We start from the raw sequence: 11474 nt of genomic DNA, 5'->3' as shown, positions 1-11474 counted from the left end.
AAAAATAATCGCCTAAATATCTAATAATTAGAGGACTGAGGACCAGGGTGAATGGAAGGACCCTGAAGCTGACAATCAGCACCAGGACACTCGGGAAAAGGCAATCTAGCTCACTATGGGCTTCATTCATTTGTTCCCCCTCCCTAATTCAGGGGTACGTTTCAGACACACCACCGCGCATCGACACGCAAGGCCACCATGTGCTTCCCGGACGACAATTCTTTTTAGGAACAGTTGAGAACTGTGGCAGAGCCGCAGAGGGGACAGAAAAATAAGGTCGTGTGGGTGACAGCTTGCCAGACAGCGGAGAAGGCGCAGGTAACCATATACTTCCCAGCTATATATAGACAGGACAGCTAGGTGACAGGTACAGGGACAGCTGAAAGGCTGCTGGGGACAGCCAGCCAGACAGGGATAACCCAATCAGTGCCAGTGAGTGGTGTGCTAGGCAGCCAGCCCTGCAGCAGAGCAGGAGTTAATGTGAATCAGCCTTTGTGAAGGGTTTGCTAACCTCCCCCTCTCCTGTGTGTCTCTCCTCCTCCCTCTCCCCCCCTCCCTCTCTCTGTGTTGCAGGCTCTGGATTCCCCCAGCCTGAGCACAGCTCTTCCCCGTAAAGGCAGCGGGCTGGGGAGGCACAGGCAGCACAGACAGGCCGGGGATCAGGGCCCACACCCCAGCAGCCATGACTACAGCAGGTAAGAGGGGGGTTCTGGGTAATCCCGGCCTTGCATGCTCCCCCTGGAATGATGGTAGACAGACGCTTCTAGAGACGTGTTGAATTGTGCAGAGAGTTCCCAAGCAGATATGTGGCAGCAGGCATGTTGCTTTATGCTGAGATTAGTGTCACACTATGCAGGATCTCTGTCCATAGGGATGCATGTGTCTCTCATTATGTATGTCTACATAGGCAGCAATCATTGCAATGTCATCCTGGGGAGACAGGAGGGTCTACATGTGTCAGAGCTGGAGGGAAGGTGTCACTGGGGAAGAGGGGGACACTGGGGCAGGGGATCAGGGGGGTAGTCAGGCCACTGCCTGGGGATAAAGTTGGGACTGTAGGCTGGAGGGATGAGGCAGAGGGAAGGTGTCACTGGGGGAGAGGGGGGCATTCAGGCCACTGCCTGGGGAGAAAGTTGGGGCTGGAGGGATGAGGTGGAGGGAAGGTGGCACTGGGGCAGGGGATCAGGGGGGCATTCAGGCCACAGCCTGGGGAGAAAGTTGGGGCTGGAGGGATGAGGCAGAGGGAAGGTGTCACTGGGGGAGAGGGGGGCATTCAGGCCACTGCCTGGGGAGAAAGTTGGGGCTGGAGGGATGAGGTGGAGGGAAGGTGGCACTGGGGCAAGGGATCAGGGGGGCATTCAGGCCACAGCCTGGGGATAAAGTTGGGGCTGCAGGCTGGATAGATGATCAGGGATGAGAGGGAGGCACTGGAGCAGGTGATCAGGGGGCATTCAAGCCACAGCCTGGGGAGAAAGTTGGGGCTGCAGGTTGGAGAGTCAGGGATGAGGTGGGGGGAAGGTGTAACGGGGAGAGGGGGTGGTGGGGCAGGGGATCAGGGGGCATTCAGGCCACAGCCTGGGGATAAAGTTGGGGCTGCAGGCTGGAGGGATGAGGCGTAGGGAAGGTGTCAAATTGGGAGAGGAGGGCGCTTGAGCAGGTGATCAGGGGGGCATTCAGGCCACATCCTGGGGATAAAGTTGTGACTGCAGGCTAGAGAGCACATCAGGGATGAGGTGTTGGGAATCTGTCGCAGGCTGGAGAGGGGGTGCTTGGGCCGGGGATGGGGGGGGGGGGGACATTCAGGCCACAGCCTGAGGATAAAGTTGTGACTGTATCCTGGAGAGATGATCAGGGATGGGGGGAGGGGGCACTGGGGCAGGTGATCAGGGGGGCATCCAGGCCATGGCCTGGGGTTAAAGTTGTGACTGGTGATTTAGAGGAAACCCTGGAGGTAATGCTGGAGGAGGCATAGCAGCAGACCTGGGAAAAGCAGAATCCTTGATGGGGCAATTACTGTATAATGCCTGGTAGGCCTTGGACCCACTACAAAGCGCTATCACAATCGCTAGTGATTTGTGGTAACACTTTGGGAGCGATTTCCCTGCTCTTATACAATACATTAGAATCGAAAAGCTCCCAAAATGCTGCATGTCCTACGATTGCGATTTGCCTAATCGCAGTAGCTCTAATGGAATCCGTCCCAACCATTTACATTGGCACAGCGTTTAGGGAAATCGCAAGTGATGGAAAGCAATCCCTAAATGCTCTAGTGGGTTCCAGGCCGTACACACTATGCAATTTCCCGTCAGTTAGATGGGTTGACTAGTAGTAGCAGTAGGGTATGGGTTGAATAGATCATTTCCAACAGGTCTCATTTGATTTCTGATCATTTTTCTGATCACTTCTATACAAAATTGATCTAAATAATGACCGAAAATCAGATTGGATCTGCCAAAAATTATGTATTCATCCAGTCTATCTGACGGGAAATTGCATGGTGTGTACCAGGCATTAGAGCTTAGTGGCTGTCAGCTTGATATTAAGGGAACTTGGAGTAATAAATCTCATTTGTTTTGTTGTTGTTGATGTGTCAGCTGTTGTCACTGTAAATCTGGTGGCATTTGAGTTTTTAGAGGGTCCCTCCATCCTAGCATTCAGGTATGATGACGACCTGCTGATTACAGTAGAGAATTCTGGTGATGCTGTAGAGATGAGCTGGAATTCAACTTTAAGGCGATTTTCTTGCTCCTAGGCTGAGAGGAAACCTTGCATGGGGCTAATTAGATGTGGAAAATAATGATTAGATGAATGAGAAATCAGCATTCTGAATCGGATTAGATCTGGTTCAGCCCAGGGGAGTTTAATATTATCATCGTAGAGCAAAAATAAACTGCCTAGTCAGATTTCATATCCTATCATATCTATTTCGGGGACTACAGTTCTGCAATTTCAGTGTTTGTTTGACCATTGCTCTAAAACGAACATTAAAGGACAACTGTAAGGATATGGAGTCTGCCATATTTATTTCCCTTTAAACAATACCAGTTGCCTGGCTGCCCTGCTGATCCTCTGCCTCTAATACTTGTAGCCATAGACCCTGAACAAGCATGCAGCAGATCAGGTGTTTCTGACATTGTCAGATCTGACAAGATTAGCTGCATGCTTGTTTCTGGTTTTATTCAAACACTACTGCAGTCAGATAGATCAGCAGGGCTGCCAGGCAACTGGTATTGTTTCAAAGGAAATAAACACGGCAGCCTCCATATTCTTCTCACTTCAGTTGTCCTTTAAATTCAACTTACCTCTAGTATTTTAGCCTTTGGGAACCGGGAATTAGCAGGGGCTGAATCACAACTTTGCACAAGGCTAATCAAATTCAGAAAGCGAATGATTGACACCTTGATTAAACCGTTAGTCAATTAAAAATTAGCTTTTTGGAATGCGATTAGTCCCGTGCGAAATTGCGGTTTTCGGCCCTTGCTAATTCCAGCCACTAATTGTAGAATGAAGACATGAGTAGTGGAATTAAAAATCACATCTTTTATTAAGGAATAATCCCTCCTTATGGTTGTTGCATCAGCGCATTCGTTCTGACGCCATTTGGGTTGAAGGAGTCGCTGCGTTCCAGTATACAGGGAGGCTGATGGTGGACTGATTGCACTGCAGGAACTGGTGGTATCTTGGGGAGATGTTGTTCTGCAATTTTCCTGCTGGAGTCTCGGGTTTGACCGTCTCTCAGCATCTCTCTGTTACTGCTATATTGGCTGGGATGCTTATCATGTAGCGCCTAAATTTCACATAAATGATAATACATTCACAAAAGACACAAGAAGGCGCTAGCGACTACCGTATATCCTCGAATACAAGTCAACCTCGTGTATAAGTCGACTCCAATATTCAACACTCTTAAGCTGAATTTTGTTGACTCAAGTATAAGTCTACCCAGCAAAGGTAATGGCTGAACTTGGGGCCCAGGTGGGGTTAAATGACTGCACTGTATACAATATTGCAGCCAGTAACGCCCCTGTCCCTTAAGTGTAGGCAATAACTGCTCCAGGCCCCCAAGTGCTGCAATTATTTACTTCCCTTCCTGCAGCCCATTATTCCCCTCCCCTTTCCTTGTTAATTTTTGTGGCCAAGACTCTGACCGGTGTTTTCTTGGCATTTCCTTTATCAAAAAAGTGTCACTTACCACTGGGTACATTGCTGCAAATGGGAATGTCACTGTTAGTACACACTTTACTCAGTGTGCTTAGTGTTGCCCGTGGCTCGTGTATAAGTTGAACCTTATACTTTTATTTAGTGAGTCAGACCTACATTTCTAGACTTATACTCAAGTATATACAGTACTCCTGTTTGGAAGACAAAACAAATAACATTTATATCACGCTTTTCTCCTGGCGGACTCATAGCGCCAGAGCTGCAGCCAATAGGACGCGCTCTATAGGCAGTAGCAGTGTTAGAGAGACTTGCCTAAGGTCTCCTACTGAATAGGTGCTGGCTTACTGAACAGGCAGAGCCGAGAAATGGTCGGAAATGCTGATTTCTGATTCCAACGGAACTCCACAATTCGCCAAGCGTCTTTCCAATTTCTTATTTTGTTAACCTACTAATGTCCGCCTAACACCAATTGGCGTTAAGTCCTGGGGCGGATATTGTGCACGCATTACAGTTTCAACAGTCTGCCGTCGGCGATCGCCACTAATAGACTGTAAAGAGTAAAAAATATATATATATATTGTTTACGTCTACAACGCTGCGATTTACAGCAGCACTGTACAGGGACAGCTCTGTCACTGAGCTGTCCTCTCTGGTGGTCCAGCAGATGATCACCTTTCATAGGCTGATGCCAATGAGAGCCGATCATCTATGATTGGCTGTCTGGGAGAGCAAGGGATGGTGGGAGGGAAAATTTAAAGAAAAATGACAAATTTAATAAAAATAAATGAAAAAAAAATAACATACGTTTTATAGCAGCAATCAGATGCCATTAACAGAAAGCTCTGTTGGTGGCAACAAAAGGAAGTAAAATGCTTTAGTGTGCTAAGTTGTAGCGCTCTGCAGCGAGCTCTTAAAGCTGCAGAGCACCAATTTGAAAAAATAGCCTGGTCACTAGGTGTAAGGGCCCATTTCCACTATCGCGAATTCGCATACCGTTTTTCGCATGCAAATTCGCATAGCAGTACAAGTGAATGGGACTGTTTCCACTTGTCAGGATTCCATTGCGTTTTTCTGTGCATAAAAAATTTGCATGGCAGAGCCATCAGAATTCGCATACCGCTATGCGAATCGCATACAATGTATTTAATAGGAAATTCGCATGCGGTTTGGGTATTCGCATAGAAACAATGGAAAAGCACACCAGCACTGCCATGGTTAAATTTGCATGCATCGTAATCCATGCGAATTCGCATGAAAATTTGCATGAAAATTCGCATGGACCCGCATGCGAAATTCGCATCCGCATGCGAATTTTTACCGCGGCGATTCGCACCGCACAAGTGGAAATGCAGCCTAAGCCTACAATCCTCAAGAGTTTAATAAAAATAAGTAATTTTTTTTTAAAAAAAGTGTTGTTTTTTGTGTGTGTGGAATCGGCTATATTTTGCACACAGTGACCATTGCGGTGCATACCTTGTACAGCAGGAATGCAATGAAACAGATCGGGAAAGTGGCGCTGCACGTTATGAGTGTGTTGCGTGACGTCGCATGCAGTAAATTAAAATTATGCTTCACTGTAAGGCCCCTTTTATACTTAATCAGTTAAAACGGAAAGAAAACTGATTTTCAAAGTAATGCCCATGTTTTCCTATGGCACAGTTCACTCCGACCAAAAATTGAACTTTATCCCAATCAGTAGCTGATACCCCTTTTTACATGAGAAATCTATTCCTTTTCACAAACAGACCATCAGTGGGCGCTGTATGACTGATATTGTGGTGCAAGTAACCCCACCCACAAGAAAAGTTTGAACTTTTGGCAGTTTCCTGTCTGAACCTTGTTGCATTGTGGGAAATAGCTGTTTACAGCTGTTTCCAAGTGCCAAAACAGCAAGCAGCTACATCACCTGCCAACAGTAAGTTGTTCACTGGAGTTCCTCTTTAACGCGCTTCAACTGAAATCTTCTTCCCAATGCACCGCTGTGAAAAAAAAGTGCACTAACGCACACCAACTGATTAAGTGTAAACGGGACCTAAGCATTAACTTGCGCTTTTTGTGGTGACGCACATGCCTCACTCTACTACACAGCAGTGCACCTTCTGCACTGTAAACAACGCTTTGGTGGCGCATTCAATGTGTTGGTAACACAGCGAAGATATGTTAACGGATGACGGATCCGTGACAAAACACAAAAAAGATGCAACAAACTATGTGACGTATCTGGATGGATGCGCTTTTGCCTATCCGTTGCAAGTGGGACCCAAGCTTAAAGCCTGGTACACACCTTCAATTCTAATTGTCCAATCACTGACCAATTTTAACCCCTCCATGTAGAATGAGAGTTTACCTAGGCAATCTGCTCGTAGTATTCAATATCTGTTGACCCTCATAATACATGGAGGGGGTAAAATTGGTTAGTGTTTGGCCAATCATAATTGAAGATGTATTTCAGTTCTTAAGGTGGCCACACATGATACAATTAAATGGTCCGAATTTACAGTAATTCGATAAAAACGCTCGTATCTCTTAGAAAAATCGAAAGGTGTGGTTTTTTTTTTTTTTTTTTTTGCATTCGATTGAAAAATCCGATCGGTTTTCCCATTTTTTTCAATTTAAATCGATCCGGAATGCCAGATATTTCTCTTCAATTTCTACTAAAGATTGTATGGTGTGTGTTGGATTGCTAATTTATTAATATACACACCCAAGCAATTTTCTCTGAGTTTTCAATCCGTTTTATCATAATTGAGGAAAAAATTGAACATAGGTGTGTGGTGCATTGTAACATTTCAAAGATATGACCAATCAGTCAGAAAAATTGATTGCAATTCTTAAATTGAACAGATATTTAAAAAATTGTATGGTGTGTGTGGCCACCTTTAGGCTTGATATAGACGTTAACCTAGCATACAGGCCAAGAATCTAGCGGATCTGACGGGTTGCTGAGAGACCCGGAGTGCTGATTGCTCTCTACTCTGCTATTATTTTTCTCCTTCTAACCCCTCCCACTCCACGCATGTACTGAGCGTCATCACTCTGGGAGTACAGAAATCTCACCTCTGAAGCCCCAAAGAGATAATAGATACACTAATTGAGATGGTTTGACTTTTTGAGCTTCACCAAAAAAACCTGTACTATACGTTTTGGGTGTACAGCAAATACCAAGCAGTGCAAACCACTTAGGCTTCTTTCATATCAGGAAATGTGTGCGCCCCCATAGCCCCCGCCACTGACAGCCAGTTGGTTGAGTCCTGTATAACCGGGACTCTACTGTATATTGTAATGGGACGTTCCTTAGCAGCGCGGTGTGAGGGAAAGTGTTGGAATAGCACGAGGCATGCTGTGCATTTACCGGACAACGTGCATGTTTACAGCTGCTGTGAAGTATAGTGTTTTTGTAACACAGACTCAGAACATTTATATCACTGGACTCAAAGCGCCAGAGCTGCAGCCACTAGGACGTTCTCTAGAGACAGTAGCAGCATTAGCGAGTCTTGCCCAAGGTCTCCTAGTGAATAGGTGCTGGCTTAATGAACAGGAAGAGCCGAGATTTAAACCCTGGTCCCCCGTGTCAGAGGCGGCGCGCTTAACATGTACTGTATGCTTCGCTGTTTGTCACATGACAATGCGACTTTACACCTCTGTTGCGATCCTGTTTTCACAGGAGGCGCAACACAGCCTAAAGCATGGCGGCTACGTAGCTAGTCAGTCGTGTCCCTGAAAGTGCACAATGCCTCATATGTACTGTATGTGCACAGATGTTCCCAGCCATTGTATGAACACGCATGGCGGACTCCTCCAGAGCTTCTCGTATTTCAAGTGGACGATGTTCTATCAGCTAAAATAATCCAGCACAGTGGCTGGAGGGTTTCCCCCCGAGCTGCGGCCATGAGGGTGCTGCTAAGGCAGATACATCAGCCGTGGTCCAAACATACTGACATGAGATGAAATGGGAAACCGCACTTTATTATCTATGCATCATTTTAAAGAAGACCTATAGTAAAAATAACGTAATAAATAAAATTCATTATTTCTTTTTTTTATTTTTTTTACAATATTTGTTTATAAATTATTTAATCAGTGTTTGCCCATTGTAAAATATTTCCTCAGGGCCCGATTCCAGCTAATCGCTAAAGCGCTAGTGCTATGTTACCCTATGGCAGTGCTCTCACTGCCGCGATTGGCGACGATCACGTGCGTTTTGCGGTTAGCGCCAATCGCAAACGTCTTACTTGCAGCATTTTTGGAGCGATTCAGAAGCGATCGCGGTACAGTGCTTATAAAGCGCGGACCACGATCACTCTGAAATCGTGGAAGTGTCCAGTGATTTTACAGCGCTAATCGCGGTAAAATCACTCGCACAAATCACTAGCGGCTTGCTATTTTCAGATGTGAACGGGGCCTCACCCTGATTTACATTCTGAAATTTATGATGGGTGGCAGGTGCCTCAATGTGGAATGTACATTTAGGCCTCTTTTAAATGGATGACCAAACTGTGCACTTGCCAAGCAGTCCGGTGTCCCGTTTGTTGCCATGAGTGCAATTTAAATGTAGCTGAATGGCAGCGGTAGTGACACCACACGTGTCAGTGGCGCTGTTACCCGGCAGCAGAGAACTGCGACATGTTGCGTCCAAACATGCTTGGGGCCCCGCTCAGATATGACTCCATGGGAGGGAGGCGACTGTCCAGCGATAGTACCAAGGGCTAGCAAGCACCCGGCTGGTGCAAGAGACCAGCTGAACGGGCAGTGACTTTAACTTACTGTTAGTTGCATGTCTGAAAGAGACCTGACTAAGCGTTCCAAAGCCAGTAGAAAAAAAAAATACCTGTTTTTCCAAAATTCTCTGGGAGGAGAATTCAGCATAGCTAAACAGCCTAGGCTAAGCTGTATACAGCAGTAGATAGATATAGGAAGTGTTTCTGATGCTGAAACCAGGAAAATTACCGTAAAAGTGAGTCTCCTGAATAATTGACTGCGTTCTACTATATGTCACTACAGTGCCTCATTAACGGAGACTTATGTTACGCTACAGAGTCTGCTGACAGTAGAGGACTACTTGTGTTAAGCTAGTCCTATATGGGTCAATACATATAAATCACTCTCCAATCAGAAATCAATATGGTGGAAGGGATCACTACTACCACTTTGTCCACTCAGTCATAATTAAATTGCTTGCGCTGTATTGGTTTTCGCATTGGGTGTCTAGCGGCATAAATGTGCAACTGGCATGCAACTTCCTATCGGCTTTCATCAGCTGTGATAATAAAATTCACATACGGATGCAAACAACAAAACGCATGTGAAAAAAGCGTTTTTTTCTTTGCAAAAAGAAAAATACCGCATTTAGCTTTTCCCTTTAGATTTTTTCCTCATGCGGCTAGCATTATGAAAACAACAGGTTTTTTTTAATGCCGCGTATAAAATTGTATGCAAACGTGAATCAAAAATGCAAAAGCAATGCAGAAAGTGCACACAAAAATGTGAACACAGTGAAACGTGATTATTGACAAAATGTTCACAATTTTGCTCAGGTCAAACATATACTTAGCCCTAAGGCAGCGATGAGGTGCGTCGCGCCCGCCGCACCGCCAGAAACAGGCCTTCAGGTCTGGCCACCAGCCAAGCAGGAAGTAACGTGTGCTTGCGGTCACTTCCTGCTTCTGGTATGCGGAAGTGCACGGAAGCGTATTGTAAAAATACGCTTCCGCGCATGTACGCAGCAGCGTCATCTTTATAAATATCCCCACGTTGCCAGAGACTAACATGACTTCCGGGCCGACGCGGATCCCGCACGGTAACGTAGTTCTGCGCTAGCGATAGATTAGGGACTTCCGCCGCAGGGTACTGCAATGTGGGAAGTATGAACTTCCCCATAGGTTTGCATTAGGCCCCCCCTAATTCAGTTTACAGGGATGGTTTATAATAGCAAATCATTTTGAAGGGTGTGGAAAGTGAACCTTGGTACCTTAATACAGATCATAGAGACAAAGCGGCACATTTGTCATTTAGCATATTGTGACCGTAATCTGCACATACAGGACACTCCCAGATACGGCGATCCATATGCTTTGTTCACAGCTGTGACATTGAGGTTTGTATTTTGTGTTGTCGGTGACCCAGGTTCTCAGCATGCAGTACTTGTACCCCAGCGGAGACCTCAGATGGCCTCAGGGGGTGCTTAGGCTTAATAAATGTAATTAAGTACAACATGTGTTTGAGTTTGATATCAAGGAGGCCGAATAAGTATGTTTGTTAATTAAATGCGCTATCAGATGTGAAGCTTGGGGGTTGTTTAGGCACGTTTTGGGTGTATGTTGTGTTTGAAGGGGTACAAGGAATAATTAAAGTAATCAGTAGGGGGTGGCGGCACATGCCAAAGTAAGTTTTGACTAGCCTATGATATAGGTTTATATGGGCCTGCTCACGTTGCATGCACTTCCAGTAGATTATCGATCATTAGTGCATGCAGTTTGCTGATTAATGTGGCGCTGTGATTAATATGGTAATCACGGTGCCTTATCACAGGGGCGATGTGATTTTTTTTTTTTTTTACTGCCTGCTGTATTTTTCCTGAGTTTGCAGTTGGATTAAATAACTGGGAGCGTCATTTTGTAAAACCGGCCCACACTTGTGTTAAAGAGAATCTGTACTGTCCGATTTGTACAATACCAATCGAGTGACTGTGTCCTGCTGGATTCCTCTTTGCCATTTCCGCCGCTCTCCGCCGCGATCCTGGCTTTTAATTGCCAGTATTAGGCAGTGTTTACAAACAAAAAACATGGCGGCTAACCAGGAATTGATGTGTTTGTGTGTGTGTGTGTATGTATGTGTGTGTATACACACACACGCACACGCACACACACACCAAGTTTTCATTACATAGTGAATTATGGGGTTTTCACAGTTTCTCAGCATGTGACAGGCAGCTCCCTCCCCCTCAGCCTCACAAACTGCATCACAGACAAGATGAAACTGAGAGCAGAGACGCTATCTGTGTGGCGTAAACAAAGTACACAGAGCCTGCAGGGGGTGTGCATAACTTGTATTCATTACAACAGAGGCAGCCCATTCCTCCCTGGGTCGACAAAGCTTGACAAAGAAAAGATTAGATATATTACAGAGACAGTGCAACTAGAAAAGGCTGCAGTAATCCAGACCACATTAGAACAGGGATAGGAATTTATAGGATAGAAGATATAAGGCTTTAAAGGTAGTGGCAATCTCACTGCGGGTATTTTGGGTGCCAGCGGTGCTGCGGTACAATCGGTGCCCCGTAGACCACAATGTTAATTACGACTATGCTGGTATTC

At 45.7% G+C, this 11474-nt stretch overlaps 1 protein-coding gene across 2 annotated transcripts in view; it reads left to right on the top strand.

Moving 5' to 3' along the window:
* The first annotated feature begins 286 nt into the window (after positions 1-286).
* NDST1 (N-deacetylase and N-sulfotransferase 1) overlaps positions 287-11474 on the top strand; it is a 158394-nt gene continuing 147206 nt past the window's right edge. Inside the window, exons 1-2 of one of the 2 annotated variants that reach the window (XM_068278075.1) lie at positions 287-318; positions 574-695. The gene's annotated coding sequence lies outside the window, so the exon portion shown is untranslated. Of the gene's footprint in view, positions 319-565; positions 696-11474 lie in introns of those variants that run through there. The other variant, XM_068278076.1, reaches the window with a different exon arrangement.

Source organism: Hyperolius riggenbachi, chromosome 3, assembly GCF_040937935.1.
Source record: "Hyperolius riggenbachi isolate aHypRig1 chromosome 3, aHypRig1.pri, whole genome shotgun sequence".
NCBI classification, from domain to species: Eukaryota; Metazoa; Chordata; class Amphibia; order Anura; family Hyperoliidae; genus Hyperolius; species Hyperolius riggenbachi.
Note: the sequence above shows the minus strand (reverse complement) of the source record. Positions and strands in the feature narration are given on the sequence as shown.